This window comes from Microcaecilia unicolor, chromosome 4 (assembly GCF_901765095.1).
Source record: "Microcaecilia unicolor chromosome 4, aMicUni1.1, whole genome shotgun sequence".
Taxonomy (NCBI): Eukaryota; Metazoa; Chordata; class Amphibia; order Gymnophiona; family Siphonopidae; genus Microcaecilia; species Microcaecilia unicolor.
The window spans coordinates 16,579,708-16,594,529 of NC_044034.1; the positions used below are offsets into that span (position 1 = coordinate 16,579,708).

General features: G+C 45.0%; 1 protein-coding gene across 1 annotated transcript in view; it reads left to right on the plus strand.

The window, feature by feature from the left end:
• PDE2A (phosphodiesterase 2A) overlaps window positions 1-14,822 on the plus strand; it is a 687,803-nt gene that overhangs the window by 175,097 nt on the left and 497,884 nt on the right. The gene's annotated exons all lie outside the window — the stretch shown is intronic.

The window sequence follows — 14,822 nt, forward strand, 5'->3', positions numbered from 1 at the left end:
GACTGAAATCAGGGATCCCACTGTGGCCAAGGTATACCAGAAGTTTAACTTTGGATTTGAGATTTCATTATTTGCCTTTCCAAATCCAAGTTCAAGGTGAGCTAGACATACAGGTGTCCAATGGACTTAGCAAAGTATGAGGTTACTTGCCCAGGGTCAGAGGGAGCATGGATTTGAAAGCTGACATTCCTGGTTTCCAGCCTGTTGTTCTGACCACTAAGCTCACTTCCAATTTTAAAGGGAAAGAAGAGGGAAACAGTGGAGAAAGCGCCAACTTGTATTTGCTTCCTTCGTCTTCCATCTTGTCCTTTCCTGCGTTTTGCCCGTTACTGTTAGACTGTTGAGAAGCTAATTAGTTTCCCAGCCAAGGAAGAGTGTGCGTGCAAGACGAATGACTCCCATAATGAGTATGGGGGAAAGGCCAGCTCCTTCAGGCCTCTATTGCGGGCTTCCTGCCGTTTGTGAGTACTGTTTGCTTTGGATGGCCTTCTTCAGCTGTTCGGAGCTGCCATTCTGCTCTGCCGATTGAGGGTGCTCCCGTACGGAAATTGAATTTGGTTTCCATTCTTCTCAGAAATCGTTTCACTACTACTACTTAACATTTCTAAAGCGCTACCAGGGTCACGCAGCGCTGTACAATTTAACAAGGAAGGCCAGTCCCCGCTCAAAGGAGCTTACAATCTAAAGGACAAAGCATGCAGTCAATCAAATTGGGGCAGTCTAGGTTTCCTGAATAGAGGTAAATGGTTATGTGCCGAAAGCTACATTGGTGGGCTTTGAGCAAGGATTTGAAGATTGGCAGGGAGGGGGCTTGGCGTGTGGGCTCAGGAAGTTTATTCCAAGCATAGGGTGAGGCGAGGCAGAAAGGGCGGAGCCTGGAGTTGGCGGTGGTGGAGATGGGTACTGTTTTCTTTTCCCCATATAAGTCAATGTTTGCATTGATGACTTTATTCCTTTTGTTTGTTTTCATAATAATATTGTGCTTCCCCCCCCCCCCCCCAAAAAAAAAAAAAAACAATGTATTGCATGCTGAAGACCCATTTAAAGCTGCTGCTCATTGTTCTTGCCCCAGAAGGATGGGAAGCAGGATGTGGACCTGTGAATCTCAGGCTTTGCATGGATGTTAAGAGGCAGAACATGTTAGCAGGACAAACCTGATCTAAGCATTTATTCAATCACTGTGATGTCCTGAAGGGGGTGGGGTGGGGTATAAATGGCCTGAATTCTTTGAGCAGCTAATCAAGATCATTTCATATTGGTGATACCAGTGGCAGAACCATCAGCAGTGCTGACAGGGGCGTAGCCAGACAGCAGATTTTGGGTGGGCCTAGGCAAGAAGTGGGTGGGCACCAAGTGTTCTCCCCCTCCCCCACAACCACCAAACAAATATCTCAGCTGGCGGGAAAACGCTTCTTTCCTCCTTGGCAGTCTGCAGCAGGCATGCGCTGAAAACTGAGCATGCGCAGGTACCGGTATCGTGGAGAGTAGCGTTTTCGTTACCATCAGGGGGAAGTCACGGAGAGAGTGGTGGATGCTTGGAATGCCCTCCTGCGGGAGGTGGTGGAAATGAAAACGGTAACAGAATTCAAACACGCGTGGGATAAACATAAAGGAATCCTGTTCAGAAGGAATGGATCCTCAGGAGCTTAACCAAGATTGGATAGCAGAGCCGGTAGTAGGAGGCGGGGCTGGAGGTTGGGAGGCGGGGATAGTGCTGGGCAGACTTATACGGTCTGTGCCAGAGTCGGTGGTGGGAGGCGGGGATAGTGCTGGGCAGCTTTATATGGTCTGTGCCAGAGCCGGTGGTGGGAGGCAGGGATAGTGCTGGGCAGACTTATACGGTCTGTGCCAGAGCCAGTGGTGGGAGGCGGGGCTGGTGGTTGGGAGGCGGGGATAGTGTTGGGCAGACTTATACGGTCTGTGCCAGAGTTGGTGGTGGGAGGCGGGGCTGGTGGTTGGGAGGCGGGGATAGTGCTGGGCAGGCTTATAAGGTCTGTGCCAGAGCCAGTGGTGGGAGGCGGGGCTGGTGGTTGGGAGGCGGGGATAGTGCTGGGCAGACTTATATGGTCTGTGCCCTGAAGAGGACAGGTACAAATCAAAGTAGAGTATACACAAAAAGTAGCACATCTGAGTTTGTCTTGTTGGGCAGACTGGATGGACCATGCAGGTCTTTTTCTGCCATCATTTACTATGTTACTATGTCTTCAGCTGGCGGAGCGTGGGATCCCCACCAGCTACCACTAAACATGTGCTACTGTTGGGTGGGCCTGAACCCCAAGTGGGTGGGCCCTGGCCCACCCAGGCCCACTTGTGGCTACGCCACTGAGTGCTGAAGAGAAAGTATGTTTAATAAATAAAACCCTCACATGTTTTTGGGAAGTGTGTGATGTGACATGTATGACATCAAAAGCAGAGAGACCATTTTCATCCTTGCATGACATCCTTGCATGACATCTCAGTGATAACAGATCATTTTTGGACCAGAACCTATCGTATCACATATCCCCTATTTGGGCACTGTGAGGCGGTTCTGCTTATACCAAGAGATGTACAGGTCAATATTCAAAAGGAACATAACGCTTTACCCTTAGTATCATCAACGATTAGCCATTGCCACCTGGCCTCTCTTCAGTGCTTTAATTCCACATTTCATTCTCACTGTAACAAACGCCGTCTCATTCCCAGTCCAGAGAATGTTCCAGAACAGAGTTTCTGCGTAAGAATACTACAGAACCAAAAGCCATGAGAACCCCCAAATCTTCTGCATGCGTGAACGTGGCTTAGAAATATGTAGTCCACAATCCATCTTGGATCACCAGCTTTTCAAACGAGACAATCTCAGTTTGTTGTTTGAGAGTCAGAAAGACATATGTTCCTGGTGACTTGAGCTTTGGATGTAGTATCTATCTGGCTAGACAGGGATTGTGAGACCACCTCCCTCCACCCTTTCCCCAGCACCATACAGCTATTTTCCTTCCGGCTGTGAGCTCAGGGAGGGCAGGTTCAGGATTTCAAGGTCATTTCAATTCCTTCAAATAGCATTTCAGTCAAAGGCTTCTTTTCAATGTTCAGCATGCAGTTAGAATTAACACTTTTTTTTGTCTTATATCGGGGAAATAAAAGCTTTTAATGTTCCATACTATAAAAGACAAAAGCTATCATATAGTGCAGTGAATTTTATAGAATGGATCTTAGATATAATTTATACAGATAATAATTTAAACTAGAACTGTTTTTTTTTTTTTAATTCAAGTGAGATTCCAACATGCTTCACAGTGAGAGAATTACAGAACTGTACAAGCTTCAATTTTTGCTATAGATTAGTTCGGAGACGCGCTTTAATGAGCACCCTCTCCCTTCTCCGTTTCTCTTTCCTCAACAGAAAAAATGGAGATATGGAAAAATTAGACTTACAGCAGTGGTTCCCAAACCTAGTTCTGGAGGGACCCCAGCCAGTCGGGTTTTCAGGATACCCACAATAAATATTCATGAGAAATATTTGCATGCACTGCCTCCCCTGCATGCAAATCTAGCTCATCAATATTAATTGTGGGTATGGCTGGAGTGCTTCCAGGACCAGGTTTGGGACCCACGGCCTTGGAGAGAAAGCTGCAATTGCCAGTAGTGTGTTTGTAGAAGCTGATGCAGGCCAAGAAACTTGAATTTTTCCGGCATGCGTAAAAAATGAAATTATTGCCCAGGTCACGCGGTAGCCGGGCGGTAGTTCTGAATAGGCGTGTATAGGCGCCTACGTGGCTTAGTGAAATGGCCCCCCTAGTACTTAAAGACTTTTTGACTAAAGCTTAGTGCACGCTAATGGAATTCGTACATTCTAAATGCTGCATGACCTGTTTTATACCTGTGAGGCAGACTAAGCTTTAGTAAAAGAGCCCCTTAGTTTTGGCCTGCCTCCCTGCTGCTCCCCTTCCCCGCCACCTCACATACCCTTGCTGGCGGTGATCCCCAACCCCCCCTCCCCCAGCTGAAGTATTCGTCCAGCACTGGTCTCCGCCACATTGCCTGGCCTGCTCTTCCCCTCACGTCACGTGCATGCTCGTTTTAGTGAAACTTCGGTAAAAAGTGGCTTTAGCGTATCTGTACGCGGATCATTCCCATGTACTAAGGCCATTTTTACCGCAGGCGTAAAATAGCTGATCTTTACATTTCCAGGATTAATGGCCACATGCTAATTTTCCCTTTAGCACTTACTGACATCTATTCTGTAGGCGGTGAGGGCTCATGCGCTAACAATGCGTTAATCAGTTAGCATGCAGCAATGTAGCCGCACTAACCGATCAGCACAGAAGATTCCCGCTGTCCGCCCCATGTGGGTAGCACACGATGATCCCCGAACTACCCTGGGATGCCTGAGCACACCCCACGGTAAAGCGTTTTTAGCTGTGGTAAGCGTTAATGACATCACAGGCCCCTTAATGACATCACAATGTGCTCTAACCTTCCCCAAAATGCAAGTGAACCAGACAGAAGCTGCAAAAAAGGGTTTATTCTACACATAGTAACATAGTAAAATAGTAGATGACGGCAGAAAAAGACCTGCACGGTCCATCCAGTCTGCCCAAGATAAACTCATGTGTATACCTTACCTTGATTTGTACCTGTCTTTCTCAGGGCACAGACCGTATAAGTCTGCCCAGCAGTTTTTCCTGCCTCCCAACCACCTGTCCCGCCTTCCATCACCGGCTCTGGCACAGACAGTATAAGTCTGCCCTCCCCTATCCTAGCCTCCCAACCACCAACCCCTCTTCCCCCCACCTGCTCTGCCACCCAATTGTAGCTAAGCTTCTGAGGATCCATTGGGGGTACCAGAGGCACATGAAAAATGTGGGTCTGTGGCCGACATGGTGATCTTATGAGCTCTGTCATCTCCCTATGGGAAATTAAGCTAAAATTCAGAAGAGATGCAGGAGGAGGGCTAACAGAACTAATGAGGAGAGGGTTGGGGTTAATAACTTTTTTTGCCTTTTGCTATTGCTTTATGATGGCAGAGAGAAAGAGGAGGAGGACTTTTGATGGATAGGCTGAGGGCCTTTGATGCTGTTTTTGATCTCCAGCACACATGCATGATGTAGGAGCAGAGGGGAAGGGAGCGTTTTGGTGGAATGGATAAGGTGACCAGTTCCGATGCAACCGTATAATGTGACGGATCAATGGGAAGGATGAGTTTAGGTGGAAAGGGGAAAGAAATTCTCATTGATCCTTGATAGTGATGCATGATTTAGTAGGTCAACCAGTCCTAGAAGACCAGCCTTCTTCCTAGCTTCAGAAGAGCCGAGTCTGCTCCCCCACTTTTGAGTCTTATAAAAAGACACACCCTGCTTTTGACTCTGTGCTGCCTACTGAATGGTGGACTGCGGAATAAGAGAAGTCACCCAGTCTGTAGTACACACTTGCTGGAAGAAGAAAGAAGAGAAGAGTGGGGGAAGATAGGCTCTTTCCGATCAATAAGGGAGACGTATATTTGAAAAAGGTATCATGTTTATTAAAACAGGTCGACTCAACACAGCCGTGTTTCGGCAACGTAGCGCCTTCTTCAGGAGTCTTCCAGCAGCATATCGAGTACTTGAGTGTTTAATACTCCAAGAAAAACAATTTTGAAGAACATGCAGTTCCTTCTCTTTCACAGTAGTGACAGAGGAGTGTGGTAGCCATGTTAGTCCACTCTTAAGGTTATCAATAGAAATCAAACAAAATAAAACATGGATAAGATGATACCTTTTTTATTGGACATAACTTAATACATTTCTTGATTAGCTTTCGAAGGTTGCCCTTCTTCGTCAGATCGGAAATAAGCAAATGTGCTAGCTGACAGTGTATATAAGTGAAAACATTCAAGCATTACTATGACAGTCTGACAGGGTGGGAGGAGGGGGGTGGGTAGGAGGTATGCATGGGGACATCAAAGCATATCATTGATATTCTAACAGGATGGGTGTGGATAGGTGAGGGGAGGGTGATCAACAGAGACATACAGCTTTATGGTTTATAATGGGCTAGGAACCCCAGGTCCTTGTTAAGTACTTTCTGTTGGGTGTTAAAATATTCAATCATTCTGACTTCAAAGGTCTTACGTTCTTGTGTGGGTTTAAAGTTACCTTTCAGGATTCTCACTGTGAAGTCACTGGTACCGTGTCCTGGTAGTGACAGAAATGCATACAGCAAGCGAGGCCGTAGTGACACTCAAGTACTCGATATACTGGTGGAAGACTCCTGAAGAAGGCGCTACGTCGCCGAAACACAGCTGTGTTGAGTCGACCTGTTATAATAAACATTTTACCTTTTTCAAATATACGTCTCCCTTATTGATCGGAAAGAGCCTATCTTCCCCCCACTCTTCTCTTTTTTCTTCCTGTATTGTTTCGTGGGGATTAAGTGCACCTCCACACTTTGTGTGGCTTCCTTTTTTAGAGTACACACTTGCTGCTCAGAAATAAGAGTGAAATCTGGTCCCGTGTTATCTTGTGACAACCTGTCCAATAACAAACAGATCATTTTAGGATTAGACATGGCAATCGACAAGCCAAGACTAACATAGGAAAGAAGGCTTTTCATCTGCATAAGAACAGATGGTGAGGTGTCCCACAGTCAGGAAAGATCTTAGCGTAGCAGGTTTTCCTACCCAAGTGGAACCTTGTGTAAGAGGGGGAAGGTAGGGGCCGAAATTTAAAAGAGGTCCCCAAAGCTCACTAACAGGCTGTCTTTCAGATTTAGGAGGGTTTGGAACTTCCTGGAGCATAGGAATGCAGGGCATAGGTGCCAGTTCTCTGGGTTCTATGGTGCTTGAGCATCCTCAATATTGAGCAACTTCATTGACTGTGACCAGGAAGGGATCATTTCTTTTGGGTTTAGCCCCTGAATCATTTTGAAAAACTGGGTCCTATGGCTCGGGGCTCTGTTTGAAACCCCACTAATGCCAGCCCTGGTCTGCAGTGTTGGTTGTCCTTTGTAACTTATTCACCTAATAATGACAAAGTAAAACAGCAGAAAGGAAAATAAAGTGATACCTGTTTAATTGGACTTTCCAAGGCATATATATGTTAGGTTATAACACTTCTCTGTACTGTATAATGCACGTCTGTCTGATCTGGATTTAGACCACCAACTTGTGCCGCTAAAGTCAACGTGCAGGATGGTCGTCAACTTCTTCCTGCCCCAGGAGCTGCTGCCCGGCTGCCCTTGTTCATCTCTGGTGGTACTGCTGGCAGATCTGTACTCAAGAGGAATGTGGAGGCTTATTTATCCAAGTTGGTACATAACCAGCAAAATAAGCTATGTCACTAGAAACTCAAAATATAGAAAAATGGGGTGCAAAGGTGTGATATTCACAAGCCACATATTTTCACAGAAAAAAATGTTTTGGATTTTAATGGCAGCATTTAAAAAAAAAGAGGTCTTTGACATCTGTTAGATTTTTTTTTTTTTAACAAATTGTCCAGCTCATGCCAGCTTTGGCCCTTAGTCTCATACTTTGCTGTATTGTAATCACCTACTTCCCTGGGCAACTGGCTAAGCAGTATAAAATGCCACATTAAGTTAAGTTAAATTATTATTATGTGGGGGGAGGGGCTTGTCAGGGCAATCCATCTTGCAGCCTACCCAAGGCCCTCCATATAGGATTTTTTTCTTATCCTGGTCCCCTTTCCTCTTTCACACAGTTCATGCACACTTCTGTAAGGGGGGAGGTTCTGTCTGGAGGTAAGAGCAGGGTTGCCAGGTGGAAAAATTTTTTCCCACCCAATTGAGCCCAAATCCAGCCCAAAACCCGCCCAAAGTCAAACCCCGCTCCTGACACCCCCACCCCCGCGTCATCACCCCGCCCCCGCCATCATCGGCCCCGCCTCCCCCGTCATCGTCCCCGCCCAAAACATCACTAACCCCGCCCAAAACGTCACTAACCCCGCCCAAAACGTCACTAACTCCGCCCCCGCAGCCGAAAAAACCACTTTTAAAACCGCCCAAAAGACCCAAAAGGAGCCCAAAAAACCGCAACCCGCCGCGGGCAAAAATTCCCCGCGGCGGGTCAAGGAAAACAGCCCAATTGGGCGGTAAAACCGCCCACCTGGCAACACTGGGTAAGAGATGTCCCTTCCAACCGGAAACAGGAGACAGCATGATGTCAAAAAGCTGAAGCCAATTAGGTTTGCCTCTGTTTCCCCTTCTCCACATAGCCGTCATCCCAGTACACTCAAAACAAAGCATAAAAACCTATGAGCTGCTGCATCCACGTTGCTGTTCTTTATTGTTGGTAGCATTTTTATTTAACCTCACTTATACTTTCAAACATGCCATCTTGTGAAGCACACAGGTGCAGTGGCGTTCCTAGGGGGGCTGACACCTGGGGCGGATCACCGATGCGCCCCGCCCCCTGGGTGCAGCGCCCTCCCCCGAACAGCACGACGCCCCCCCCCCACCGGCGAAACCCCCCCCGATCCCCGGCGAAATAACCCCCCCCCCCGGGTGCACGCCGCTGAGGGGGGTGCCGCGCGCCTGCTGGCTCTTCATTTTCATGCTCCCTCTGCCCCGGAATAGGAAGTAACTTGTTCCGGGGCAAAGGGAGCATGAAAACGAAGAGCCGACAGGTGCGCGGCACCCCCCAGCGGCGTGCACCCGGGTCGGACCGCCCCCACCGCCCCCCCTTGGTACGCCACTGCACAGATGTACACAGAGGAAGTATAATAACAGAATAACATTTCATAGGTAGAGTAGTAATGTGTTATAAATTGTAATCAGTGTGTCATTTGAAGGGGCTGGCTATAGGGACACCCTAGCATGTGTTATATTCGTGCAGAGTTGTTTTTCTCCTGGTAAAGGGCCACTAAAACAGACATTATGTTAAGAGAATTAGGTGCTCAACATTCAGAGTTTCTATTTATTTATTGATTTATTTACTTATTTATGACATTTATATCCCACATCAAACATGAATTAGGTGAAACCTGGGAGTATTTAAACCTTTTTTTTTCCCTGTGCCTAGATCAAAAGAAAAAGATGGCATGTGGGAACTTGAACCTCTTGTTTTGTGGATTGCAGTGGTATATTATAAAAATGCACTTGATATTTTTATAACTACTATTCAAAAGACAGATATTGAATAATGAGGGCAGAGCTACCTTCATGCAGAAGTCCAGAATCAGTCTAAATGTGCCAGCATTGTCCAGTTCAGCAGACTATTAGCCGCCAAGTTCATACAAAGTTAATTATGTTCAAATGAAAATAAATCTGTTGGCTCAGGCTGCTTGCTATATGAATATTTCATCACTGTTTCATTATTGCTACCAAGTATTACATATTAAGGGCATTTGCTTTAAATTTTGTTTTAATTTGTTTATCCAGTCCTTACATGGTTTTGCTTATTAAACCCAAAGGTGAATCCTAAGGGTGGTGGAATAATTAGGTATAAACTGTGTTGTTCCTAACTTTACTTGTTTTGGACTGCTTTGGGTCCTGCTGATCTGTACATCTGCTATCTGGAATTTTGGAAGATGGAAATGAGAAAATACAAATTAAGTAGAAGTTAATGCCTGCTCTGGCGTATTCATGTGATAATATTTGAATAACTGTCTATACTTATGGCTACAAATTCTGAACATGCAGCATCATTAAAGGACAGACTTTTAAAAGCCCAGTTGGGTATATATGCTAATTTCAACTTTGTTAAATGTTTCAGACATATCCATCTATTTGCTCCCATGATATAACTGAATTCTATTAGTCTCTTTCACTGTATTTTCAAATGTAAGCTACGTTGAACTCGACTTTGCTTGGGATAATGTGTGATATAAATGTAAAAAGAAAATCCTTTATCCTCCACCTTTTAAGGCACTGCCTATCCAGCTGGATGGTGATGGCACAAGGAAATCAAGTTTGGTCCAGTGACGACTAACTCAAAATAACTTGTTCCTTAGCTGGACCCTAGTATTACCATATTGAAAATATGATCATATCTTTCTTTAAATTAATCACCTTACTTTCTAACTCCTCTTACTCTCTTACCTATCTATAAAGTTCCATCTTTACTTTTACCCTTCACTGTCAACTAAAATGTTGTATTACGTATTGTGTTGACATTGTAAGTAGTAACTATGCCATACTTTGTATTGTTATTTGAATATTTTTACTGCTGTAATTGTCTATTGCTCATGTTTGATTTATTCTTACTGTACACCACTTTGAGTGAATTCCTTCAAAAAGGCAGTAAATAAATCTTAATAAAAAATATATTAAAAATACCATGCCTCTGTAGTTATGTTCCGCTAGCAAGTTAAATGATTATCTGACTTTCTTGAAAGGATTATATAAACTTTGGATGCTTGATTAGGGACACAAGCATACACTTATTTATTCATGTACCTCAAAACCTTTTAGGGTGTATAGTGTTCACAATGAATTCCTTTTATTAATGACCAGATATAAGAGTTTTCAGGTTTGGCACAGTATTAATCAGTACTTCACATTCAAATAGTGGTCATAACAACGTGGCAGGGATTTCTTTGAGGTGGAGGAAAAAGCCTCTGTATCCCCCGGACCTGAGTTTATTTCATTCTGGTCTACGGGGTGGGATCTTCATTGGCTAAAAACCTCCTTAGTGACGTGTGAAGTAGTGCTTGTATCTAATTTAGTGGTTAAGTCCTATTGATTGGTTGACAGTATTAATCAGCACAAGAACGAAATATAAGAAAACCAATGGACTGCATTAGGGGCTTGCAGCCCATTTAGTTATGTTTAAACAAAAGAGATCTACATGAAACAAAATATTTATTTTTATTATTTTGACTTATAAAACCACTTGTCCCTGAATCATGCTCCCCATCAAAATGTTGAAGCCGTCTCCCCTAAGTGCTGCCATATTGTATGACCCTAAACATTTGCAGACGCTATTGAAAACAATAACAAACTTGTGAGGTTTATGACTGCCTATCCACCTTATAATTGAAAGAGAAAAACGCCTAGATTTCGACCCAAATCGGGAGATAGACGTTTATCTCACAAAAACGAATAAATCGGTATAATGGAAAGCCGATTTTGGACGTTTTCAACTGCACTCCATCGCGGAAGCGTACAAAGTTGACGGGGGCGTGTCGGAGGCGTGGCGAAGGTGGAACTGGGGCGTGGTTATCGGCCGAGGAGAGATGGGCGCCTTTCGCCGATAATGGAAAAAAAGTATGCGTTTGTAGCTAGAATTTAGGGCACTTTTCCTGGACCCTGTTTTTTCACGAATAAGGCCCCAAAAAGTGCTCTAAATGACCAGATGACCATCGGAGGGAATCGGGGATGACCTCCCCTGACTCCCCCAGTGGTCACTAACCCCCTCCCACCACAAAAAAATGATGTTTCACAACTTTTTATTTTCACCATCAAATGTCATACCCACCTCCCTGGCAGCAGTATGCAGGTCCCTGGAGCAGTTGTTAGGGGGTGCAGTGGACTTCAGGCAGGTGGACCCAGGCCCATCCCCCCCTACCTTTTACAATTGTGCTGCTTAATGCTTAGTCGTCCAACCCCCCCAAACCCACTGTACCCACATGTAGGTGCCCCCCTTCACCCCTTAGGGCTATAGTAATGGTGTAGACTTGTGGGCAGTGGGTTTTGAGGGGGATTTGGGGGGCTCAACACACAAGGGAAGGGTGCTATGCACCTGGGAGCTCTTTTACCTTTTTTTTTGTTTTTGTAAAAGTGCCCCCTAGGGTGCCCGGTTGGTGTCCTGGCATGTGAGGGGGACCAGTGCACTACGACTCTTGGCCCCTCCCACGAACAAATGCCTTGGATTTATTCGTTTTTGAGCTGGGCGCTTTCATTTTCCATTATCGCTGAAAAACAAAAACGCCCAGCTCACAAATTGTCGAATAAAACATGGACGTCTATTTTTTTCGAAAATACGGTTCGGTCCGCCCCTTCACGGACCCGTTCTCGGAGATAAACGCCCATGGAGATAGACGTTATCGTTCAATTATGCCCCTCTATATGTTTTTTTTTATTTATTTGAAAGCTTCCTATATGTAACCCAAGGTTTTTTTTAACTTTGGGGATGGGGTGGGGGCCTAGGGCATGAGCCACGGTCCCACCACGGGTGTGGGAGCTCTGGAGTAGCAGACTGGAGCCACAGGAGGCTCGATTTGTAGGGGGCAGATTTAAGAAAGGCTCTGGCTCTACCTGAGCCTTGGGGCCATGTTGTGGGGACTCCCACGGCTCCAAAAACAAATCTGCTGCTCCAGAGTGTAAACACTTGCAGAAAGACCATGGCTCATGCAGAGAAGGGCGACGAAAATGATAAAGGGGATGGGACGACTTCCCTATGAGGAAAGGCTAAAGCGGCTAGGGCTCTTCAGCTTGGAGAAAAGGCGGCTGAGGGGAGATACGATAGAGGTCTATAAAATAATGAGTGGAACGGAACGGGTAGACATGAAGCGTCTGTTTACTCTTCCCATAAATACTAGGACTAGGGGACATGCGATGAAGCTACAATGTAGTAAATTTAAAACGAATTGGAGAATATCTTTCTTCACTCAACGTGTAATTAAACTCTGGAATTCGTTGCCAGAGAATGTGGTAAAGGCGGTTAGCTTAGCGGAGTTTAAAAAAAGGTTTGGACAGCTTCCTAAAGGAAAAGTCCATAGACCATTATTAAATGGAGTTGGGGAAAATCCACTATTTCTGGGGTAAGCAGTATAAAATGTTTTGTACTTATGACCCCTCCCCCCAAGGTTAAAAAAAACTCAGGTTACATATGGGAAGCTTTCAAATAAAAAAGTGGTTAAATTTTTTAAAAAAACCACACATAGGCAGTCATAAACCTCACAAGTTCGCTATTGCTTTCAATAGCATCTGCAAATGTTTGGGGGTCACACAATATGGCGGAAAGCTCCACCCACTGGTTTCAGCCCACAGAATGGGCCAGATAGGCTCATGCCGTCTCCTGTCATAAAAACCTCCTTGGCTGCATCCAGGGCTAGGGCTAGTGAGGGTCCTGAAAGGGTCATTACAATATCTTTAAAAACAAAATCATTTCGAAAATGTCCCTAACTCATTTATAAGCGCATTCAATCTGCAGCTCCTCATTACCTCTCCAGTTTCTATCCTGCTGGATATTATAGGCCAGCAAACTACATTTAACAGGTATAGGAAAGAAAATCTGTTACCGCAGTGCAGCTTAACCCCATGCTCCTACGGGCAGCGCATCAACACACCACACACACACAAAGAGCCCCCCCCCCTCCCCCGGGTAGATAAATAGTCTTAAAGAGCATGTATCAGGCATATACAAGACTTTGGGGAGAGTTTGGTTCCCAAGCAAACAAAAGGCCTCAAGCCTACCACAGTAACGGTGAGTACAGCATGACGACAAGCCAGCAGACCACTAATACAAAACCCGCTTTCTTTTACTTTATGTAATGACTGTGCTTTGTTTTGATTCTGAGGTTCATTATATGGTTCCAGGCCTCTCAGGGCCTCACTTCATTAGGCTGGAAGCCAGCTTGATGATTCTGTGCCCAGCTGGTATAGAAAAGGATGGTGCTATTAAGGATTTGGCTGACAGCAGAGCCGGGTCCCCTGCTGCAGAGTTGGGAAGGCGGCCATTGTTTTTGCAGTGAGGTATTTGGGTCCTTCAGGAGGGCCAGAAGTATCTGAAGAAAAGCCCATTCTGAAGGCTTTTCTTCATTTTGTGAGAGGTCACAGGGGTCCGTCGGAGACTAGGCTCTCTCTCTCTCTCTGTTGATAGGGAAAAGAATTTTCATCAAAACAAGACATTTCAAGTTGCTTTTTTTTTTTTAATGCTACACTGTACTATTTTGACTTTCCAAGCTGCCACGTTCCTTCGTGAAAAGGGTAGAGACTGTGTAACTGTGATGTTCTGAAAGAGACAGAAGAAAACTTGGTGGCGTTCCAACACCATCAGGTGATGTGAGATTGTGCCTGGTGTGGAGAAACCGGCAAATAACTGATTCAGAGCTTCAAGAAAGCAGGGGGAGGCCAACACTGCCAAAAGATTTTGGGCACATTTGGATCAGGTATGAGAAAAGGAATGAAAGCTCGGGTGGAAGACATGAGTGAGTGAGGAGTCGGTAGTGGGTTGCATTTAGAAATTTTTGCATGCACATTTACCAAAGGGATGAATATAAACTGGGAAACCTGGACGGACCATTTTCAGTTTTCCTCTACATTACCACTACTACTACTATTTAGCATTTCTATAGCGCTACAAGGCATACATTAGACCTTCACCATGTCACTGAAGAGTCCTTGACTCAGCAGAGGTTAATTAGTTCTTTGACTCTATCAACTGGTTAATGTCTTTCCAACTCTTGGGTGTTCCATGGGTACCCCGATACTTCCTTAGAATACGAGGAACTGATACAATTAAATCAGTTGATTTCTTTGAGATTGTACGAGTGATACGTAGAACTCCTTTTATTAACATTGGAGCTATACCAGTTCCCCTTAATTTGTAAGTATGCCACACGGATCCAGTAACTCCAGTAATTCCAGTAACTCCTTTGATCTCCCGGATTTGGCATGGGACCCTGGTCCCGACGATAATGAAATGTGGAATCCTTTTGTTCGATACCACACTCTTTGTGAACCTTTGCTTGACACTTGTACTACAGGTCCAGGTACCCATATTATTGATGCATTGGACATTTATGGAATAGCCATGATTAAACTTGAAGACGGGGATATACCATTATGCCGCCTAAATGGTAGTGAATCAGTTATGTTTTGGCTAATTTCCTTTAATATTTTGGATAGAGTATGGCACCCTTGGATTTTTATCAGAATAAGAGGTACCAGAACTGTAGGGATGTTTC